The sequence below is a fragment of the Cryptotermes secundus genome, unplaced genomic scaffold (assembly GCF_002891405.2).
Source record: "Cryptotermes secundus unplaced genomic scaffold, Csec_1.0 scaffold706, whole genome shotgun sequence".
In the NCBI taxonomy this organism is placed as follows: domain Eukaryota; kingdom Metazoa; phylum Arthropoda; class Insecta; order Blattodea; family Kalotermitidae; genus Cryptotermes; species Cryptotermes secundus.
This window is the reverse complement of record NW_019727104.1, coordinates 382,575-391,677: the sequence shown is the minus strand read 5'-3', so window position 1 is coordinate 391,677 and position 9,103 is coordinate 382,575. Positions and strand designations below refer to the sequence as shown.

Sequence of the window (9,103 nt, the reverse complement as noted above, 5' to 3'; positions counted from 1 at the left end):
TGTGCAAGATACCAACGTGAAAGTAGATTATGCCACCCTGCAGGTGGGAAGAAGAGTCTACTTTCACGCTGGTATCTTGCGCGACTTATTTGACCCGGAAGATGGAGTCAATATGTTCCGCCGAAACATCGGCTGTCTTTCAACAGACTACACGACTTTATATCCAACAAGGTAGTACTCTTCACTATGTTTATCTTACAATCTCTTTTTGGTTCATCACACTGATAATTTTTTACTCCAGAATCAAAATATCTAATTTTTATCATTAAAAGGTAAACAAAATATTGTCTTTACATGAGCGGCTGACAACAAAAATTATTCAGGAAAATTCTCGAGACTTTAGGGGGCCTAAGGAGGATATATGTACTTATGGACTAAGCAAACGGCACCTACTTGTAATTCGCGGCTTTCAGCATTTTTATCAGGTTAAGGCAAGTTGTCCCTGTGTCTAATTAAGCACGTCAGGAAGGCGTATGGGGGAGTAGTGGTGTTTCTCCACACGTCTTAATCTTTGCAGGAGATGAAGGTGAGTGGCCACGCTCCAGCCACAACTTCCCCGGAGAAACGAGTCTGTACTAACAATCAGATAGGATGCTGGGTGAGCCCCAGAAGCTTATTCAGACGCGGCTATTTAGTTCACAGATGAGGAAATGGGGCTATGCCAAGATCCTATTCATTAAACACTTGGTCTTCTGGGATGATACTGTGTATATCTGTGGATGGATACTGACTTTACGAGGGAATATGTTGCCTTAATTTTCAGGGTTGAAGTGTGTATGTTCATGAAAATGTTGATTAGGAAGAATGAGAGACTGGGGACGTTTCTTCCATTGACATATACAAAACATTTTGTACCATTAGTACCTTACGAGCCGGGATAGCATAGTCGGTATATTGTCAGGTTATGAGGTATACGATCGATAGGTCGATGTTCGTCTCCCGATAGGGTCACGAATTTTCTCTTCTCTACTCTGGGGTCCACGCAACTTCCTATCTAATGGGTACCGAGGGCTCTTTCCCCGAGGGTAAATTGGCCAGGGCGTGAAGCTAACCACTCACCTGTAACTAGTGCTGAAGTCAAGAAAATGTGTATCTATACATCCACTCCCCCACAAGACTCCATGGCGTAGTTCTTAATTAGTTAAGGACAGGTACAACGTTACCTTATCTTTATCATTATTTTCTTTCCTGGTCTTTCCCGTCTCACAGGTTCCCGCAATTCCAAAGGTGTTGCTATGGGTTGGAATGTGAAATTGTTCATTGGCCACTGTGGGAGGTAGCGCATTGACGCACATAGTATTCTTACGAGTAAGTTACTTCCTCAAAGACGGCGAATGCTAGAAAAACAGCCCAGTCCAAAACAAATTTTCGGTTTTATTATAATGGTAAAATTTAATTATATCTATTGCCTTTAGGGAATTTTCGAATGGGCGGATGATTTTCTATCTCAATGTTGGTGTTCATGTGTATGGAATTTTTTAGGTCACAGACTAACAATGCAAAGGTAGACATCGCAGAGTTCGTAGAGATGCTCAGTAGCGTCTGTAGCGTCGTTAACGTGTTTCCCTTTCACCTATCTCAGTTGCGCCCCCTTTGTAGATATGGCAGTTACAGTATGCGCAAATGATGATTACGCAAGTTCAAATCCTTGCTGGGATTTGCTGCAGGGTCAGCAGAGGTGAGCAGCGTACGGTTTCTACCACCTGACTACAGCCAGTAAGACCTCTACATGTTGTCCTTTTAGTTCTAGAAAATGGGTATTCATCCGCTAAACAAAACGTTGCGTATGTGTAATGATTTATTTGACGCTTTTCCTTTACATCTTCTTATGGTCTCAGAAAACAAAACTATAAGACTTAACATGGAAGGAAATTATTACAGGTTGTATGTATTGATATTTGAAGCGACGTAATTAAAATGATTAGGTTCTTTCTTCCTTGGCTTAGGAACACTGGAGACCCTGGAGACTTGGATGTAGACGTGCTGGTCTGCAGGGTCCCCAGTCCCAGTAAGTATTCGACAGGTGGTTGGGTGAGCCCAAGAGCCGATCTCGGTCTGGACGTGTGGACGACATGGAGAAGTGAAAATTTTTGCCCCACCGGGACTAACTCGGTCCATGGATTGTCCAGCCCGTAGCCAGTTGCGATCGTTGCAATAACGACTGTACTATCGCTTTACCTTCAGTGTTGGTCGAGCATGTGCAATTGTCTGATTTTTCTCTTGGTTGGTAGGCGAATGTTGAGACCGGTTGATACAGATGGTGAAGTAGTGAGCGGGTAGTGAGTATTGTTTAACAGTGAGCGGTTGATACAGGTGGTGAAGTAGTGAGCGGTAGTGAGGGGGAGTGTTGTTTAACAGTGAGCATGTTGACGACGTTGACCTAGGCTTGTAACACGTGTGACTTGTATTCAGGGGTTGCGTGGTTCGAATCGTCGAAATACCATTTATGCTGACTGAGCGTTTTCGCAATATTTTGCAGTTCATAAAGGCGAATACCTCGATAGTACTTCAAATTAGGACACTAGGGCATCGTTCAGAGCCGTTACAATTCGTCGTCCGTTAATCAATTTACGTTATGCAGTCCGAGTCAACGAAGGTATCGTTAAATAAACTGTAAAACAGAACCACCACTGCCTTCTAAGCGCTTGTGATCCTTGTGATTTCCAGTGTGCATTGTGGAGTTATTGAGCGGGACCAAACCTCACGGGTTGTGCTGCTATTTAGTATATTAGCGTTGGAAACTAAGTTATGGACCTTGTATGTGCCCTCTCACCCACACACACAAATTTATTGAGTGTCAAATACTGCCCAAAGAAATTACATTTTTGGCTTTCAAAGAATTCTAACCTCACTGACTGTGTTAATAATTTAATATAACGTTTTGCCCCAAAAGTAAACCATGGACTGTATGTCAGCATAGTGTACAAAGGAAATGTAATACTTGCGTTTCAAGAATTATGTAATAATGTAATTTTATTAATTGTTTGTATTTGTATTTATTGTAAGTTCAAGAGATCCAAAAATGGATATAGAACATGTCATAAAATAATATAGAGCATACAATACATAGTTATTACACAACTAGACAGTACAGTGAATACAACAATAATAAAAGTTATCAATTTAGATATTCATCCACACTATAAAATGTGTGAGTGTTCAAGAAATGCCTTAATACAACCATAAAATTTTTAAAATTATTCGATGTGTTCTTGATCTCTATGGGCAATTTATTAAATATTTTTATACCTGCATAATAAACTCCATTTTGATAAATAGTTAAATTAGCTTGTTTCATTCTGGTCTGTCACACTAAACAGCACAGCACGCCATGAACAATCACAGGACGATACCAAGAATCCCCTTCTCAAGATAGACAGGCGGCACAAGTTCAGCCCCCATCAAAAAAGACGATAGGAGAAGGGACATGAATCTACTTGGTTTATAAATTTTAACTTAAATAACAAAGTTTTAAAAACCTTAGTATACCAGGAAAGCTACTGTAGTTGTGGAAAAGTTGGATTTTGTATATATTGTGCATTACAAACAATGTATGTCTATGTATTTTAACACTCAAAACACCTATTGTGATAGTAGTTTCCAAAAAAGTATTGATGTTCCCTCTGATGATGGTCTATAGAGACTGAAACATGTAAGGGTGTCAAGTTTTCAAGTAGTAAAATCTTCAATGATCACACTGGATCGAGTTGTTTTGTTTTTGTGGCTTATACATACATACATACATTCATACATTACATTTCACTTCACAAGTCCAAACAAATGGACATGAAGGTCGTCCTACAAAAATTAAAACAAACACACAGATAACAAAATAATTAAAACCAATTGCCTATGTTATGCTTCACATATTCAGAAACTTTATAAAAGGAATTATTCATAAGATATAAAAACAAATTTAAACAAACACACAGACAACAAGATAATTAAGACTAATTGTTTATGTTATGCTCCACATATTCAGAAACTGAAAAGGAATTATTCATAAGATATAAAAACAGCCTATTTTTAAAACTAATTCTATCCTCTTTAAGGCTTTGAATGGTTATGGGCAATCTGTTGAATAGTGTAATGGCAGTAAACATAGTACCTTTCTGAAAAGCAGACAGATTCGAGTTTGGCAAATATAATTGCTTTCGATTTCTTGTATTCAAACCATGAGGTAGATACAAATCTTGTCTTTGTCTGGTATTAATAGTATTAGAATCAATGTTTGATGGAAAAAGAACTTTATTTTGCAATACAAACACTAACAACAAAAATATATATTGTGATGAAAATGATAAAATATTTAACTGTTTAAATATGTTTCTACATGAAACTCTATTGCCATATCCCAACATTGCTCTGATAGCCTTTTTTGGAGAACAAAAGTAGTAGAACTATGAAATGAGTTTCCCCAAAAGATGATACCATAGCTCATTTAGGAGTGAAAAAAGGAATAATAGATTACCTCTAGAGCTGAAATAGACATATAATATTTCATATTTCTAATTACGTAACAAACCTTATTTAATTTTTTTTCAAGTAAATGAATATTATTCTTCCATGTTAAGGCACTATCAAATATAACTCCCAAGAATTTAGTACTGAGGGTACTGTCAATAAACTTATTATTTTGATTTATTGCAAAAGTATCTGACATTACTGTCCTAGTTTTAAATTGAATACAGTGTGTCTTGTTAAAGTGTAAAGATGATTTATTAGCTCTAAACCATCCATTTAAGATTTCAGTTGTTATAAGAATATTCATGTTAAGATCATTTATATTGGAATTTGAAAATAAGATGCTAGTATAATCAGCAAAAATTATGTGTAGAAAATTTATTTAATATTTTAGGCAAGTCATTTATATATAAGAGAAATGACGAAGGTCCTAATACAGTCCCTTTCGGCTCTCCCTGTCCAACATTAAGCCAAACTGAGCTGAGCCATTGAGCTGTTCAAAGGCATTCAGCGTATTTTAATACTATTTTTGTAGAACTAGGGACATGAATGTGTCAGCTGATGTGAGCTTCATCTCAGAGTTCTGCTGGTGTTAGAAACTTATAGCAGATTGTGTATAAGGTTCAGAACAGCTGAATATAGGAAAACTAATTTTAACCCAGTGAGATGTTAGTGAAATCAGATTTAACTTATTAGGCTGAATGCAGAGCACAAATTGTTCACATGAACTATTAACATTATTAGGCAAAAGAAGTAGATCTTATTGTTTGAAGGTGACTTAATATGAAGTATCCACTGCCAGTGATGTATTACTGACTGCAGCATAGAAATATATAGTTAGAAGTCATGCTTGATATCAAAGAATCACTTTTTATGCACACACTTCTTGTATATTCACAAAGCTTCCTTTGTTAATAGCAGTTACCATAGAGTGAAAAGTCAGTGTATTTATGTGATTTGCTTTCCATTTCCATATGTAACTGCAAAGAACACAGCAGCCTAGGAAATACTAAATATCCTCATATTTTATTGCATCCTGTTTTGTAAATCACTATAGATAATTATTATATTTCTGTCAACGCAACACTCTTTGCAGCAGCAGAGTTTGTTGTCTAGGACAACATGTTTAAGCATATGTACTGAACCTGACTATGGCACACATGCCAAGACATGCCATAGGTAGCAAACTTTGCCTGCTGGAAATAGTGTTGTGTTGAGAGGAATATAAGAAATATTATCTGTATTAAATACAATAAATTAACATCAGGTTATAAAGTGCATTTTTTGGAACACCTTAAGAATGTGATGGCAAGAGCATGTGTAATGTTCTTGCTTTGATATACTGTGGGGAAGACTCACATACTGAAACCTTAACTACAACAGTCCCCACATGCAATCAAAATTAATAAAAAATCCTAACTAAAATGCTAACCAAACATAATGAAAACTCATCCATGATATGTATACAGTGGCCGTCTTTTAGTGCACTCAGTTTCACCTGTCACTTCACAACATGTTTCGGCAACATAGTGTCATCATCAGGTGTCCCAATTACGTCAATCTATTGCATTGCTTGCCCTCATATGTTTTCACACCATTTAAAAAGTCTGTATTTGTCAACTATGATAAATTTACACTCGCTAAACATACAACACTCGCAGCTAAGAAGGAAACACACATCACAAGATGCAGTTTACACAGAAAATAAGAAAAACGACCCCGTAGTGAACGAACCACATGCAAGATTTAATTAAGACAAATAAGATGAATTATCTTAACAAGTTTTAGCGAGTGTAAACTTATCGTAGTTGACAAATACAGACTTTTAAAATACTTTTTAAATGGTGTTGTGAAAACATATGAGGGCAAGCAGTGCAATAGATTGACGTAATTGGGACACCTGATGATGACACTATGTTGCCGAAACATGTTGTGAAGTGACAGGTGAAATTGAGTGCACTAAAAGACGGCCACTGTATACATATCATGGATGAAAATCAGTGCAACAGGACGCTAAAATATAACATTATAATGAAAACTGTTCTAACCTAACCAAACCTTTATTGAAACCAAGTATCTTCAAATTCTGGAATGTATAACCATCCTCTATCTTCAGTTTTATGCAGTGCAAGGGACAAGTTAAGATGTCATAAAATTTCATGGTGTAGGATCATAACCTACTTCAGGATTATATGGTACAAGGGAGAATTTGGTTATTGTATGCTGAAGGTTAGTCATGCTTTGTATGCAGTAAGTGTTCAATCTGTGAAACACTCTCCTGTCCACAAGCAGTATGAATATAAGTAACATGAAATGTTCGAAGTACAGCATTTTCAACAACTTCTTATATTTCAGATATCTCCTGTTGAAAAAATAAGGCTAATATGGAGAATGAAGTGTAATTAAGGTGGTGTGACAAGGAGGTGTGCACAATGGAGAATGTAAATGAACTGAAGAAACAGCAAAGCGAAATTCATCCTGGTTTTGGATCATATCTAGAATGTATGACAAGAGCTCTTTTTACAGGTCTTGCTGCTTTTACCTTAGGTAAAACATGATGCTGAATATGAAAAATATTTTATAGTTTAGTTTAAACCCTCAACCTAACATTTGAACCTCTACTAGTTGTACACTGCAGTGGTATTTAAATGGCCCAGTAGCAGACTTTTCTGACAGCATCATTTCATTATTATGTATTTTAGTAATTACCAAAGTGAATTTAAGGAGGAATTACAGATTGTCTAAAATTTCATGCAGTATAATCGTTTTCATAAGATCTTACCCAGTGTTATTTTAGAAAGTGGCTTTGGCATGGTACCTCTTGCAACCTAAATGCTTGAAGCTACTCCACAGGCCCTACACCTAAATGACCTCTATTTTCTTTTTCCACTTGCCTGGCAGCATGCTTGGCCCTCTTCTGAGATGGGGGTATCCCTTCTACAAAATATCTTGCGCTCAGTATTTCATGTATTGGTCTCTTTGATGACCATTCAGGATGAGGTTCTAAAGCCTTTCTGTGTGCTCCTAATAATACATTTATTACTGGAAGTCTAAAGCCAGGTAGTTTATTTTGTTTGCATTCTGGTTTTCTCTGTGGAGCACAGAGGCAATATGTACCAAAGTTTTCAGCAGCCTCTTGAGAAATTTTGTGTGCGCCACTATATGCTTCTCCTAGTTGTAAGTTTTTCACCTTAAAATCTACTCTTCCCATAAACGAATTATGTTCCTGTATAACTCCTGGTTTGTGTAGGTCTCTTTCTTTCTTGAAAAACGCCACCATCACTGTCACTCCTTGGCTCTGTCCTGTTTCAATTTTGCCTATACAGCCGGAGGAACATTCTTCCCATTCAGTTGCAGTGTCCCAGCAACATTTACACCATTTTTCTGTAGGAGACAGAGATCTGGAGAATTATAGAAATTATTCATTCATAGTATGTGCCCTCTGCTGAAAAGTTGTTCCACCAAGTTTACAATTATCTTGCTTGTTTTGACACTGTAGTCTGGGACAACACTGCTTGTCTAATCTGTTGTGATTGCGCTGAATGTAATAAATTTGCAAAGTTGTCTGATAGGTGAAGAAGGATATTATTCAAAACTTGGTTGCCTTCAAGAAATGTACTGCTTGTATCCCAGTCTGCACTTCCACAGAATCAGGGATTCATCATGGGATATATTTTCCTTCCAATTGTAGAGGTTGTTAGATTTGATATTTAGGTGTCTCAGTATCTGATCAGTTTTAAATTTCATATCATCAAAAGTTTCAATTTCGTTACCTTTTATGAAATGTAAAAATCAAGAAAGCAATTTGTATCTGTCCTGTCATTCATTCATCAGTAATCTGTCAAGACGACAGGTCCACAGTCTCTTCCAAAACAGTTCCTCCACTTAATGCGATCTAGAGCTTTCTCCTTCAAATGAGAATATCCTCTTCTGTCCCCAAGGTCGTCCAGCATCTTCTTACGTCTTCTTCCTCGTCTTCTGGTCACTTCTATCTGCCCCTCTATCTTTCCTTCAATAACTTCTTTTAGAAGGCATTTACAGCATAAGATATGACCAATACAATTAGCCTTCCATCTTCTTATTTCGTGTAGGATATTCCTCTGCTCACTGACTCTAATTAACACTTCTTCATTTCTCACATAATCAGTCCAATTGATCTTCTCCATCTTTCTCCAACACCACATTTCGAAACTTTCCAGATGTTTCTGATCTACTGCCCTAAGTGTCCATGTTTCAGCCCCATACAGAGCTATGCTCCATATGTAGCATTTGACTAGTTTCTTCCTCAAATTTAAGTCCAATTTGCTGGTAAAAAGGATCTTCTTCTTGTTAAATGCAGCTTTTGCCATGGCAATCCTGGATCTAATTTCACACGTACACCTTCCATCATCTGTTAACAAGCTACCCAAATATTTAAAACATTTCACATTCTCCAGTTGTTTTTGGTCTATCTTTATTGTGACTGGGGTTGGTTGTCTTGAAATTTACATTACTTTTGTTTTTTCCACATTCATTTCCATGCCATAGCATCTTCCAATTTCAATTAGTCTATCAATCATGCCCTGTAGCACAGTTTCTTCCTTAGGCATTAACACAAGATCATCTGCATATTTCAGTTTGACTAATTTGCTAATTTGAA

General features: G+C 36.9%; 1 non-coding gene across 1 annotated transcript in view; it reads left to right on the top strand.

Annotated features, from left to right (window-relative positions):
- Window positions 1-6,925: 6,925 nt before the first annotated feature.
- Window positions 6,926-9,103, top strand: part of LOC111864463 — a 9,137-nt gene continuing 6,959 nt past the window's right edge. The window contains exon 1 of the transcript XR_002842801.1: window positions 6,926-7,011. This is a non-coding gene — a transcript (uncharacterized LOC111864463). The remainder of the gene's footprint in view (window positions 7,012-9,103) is intronic.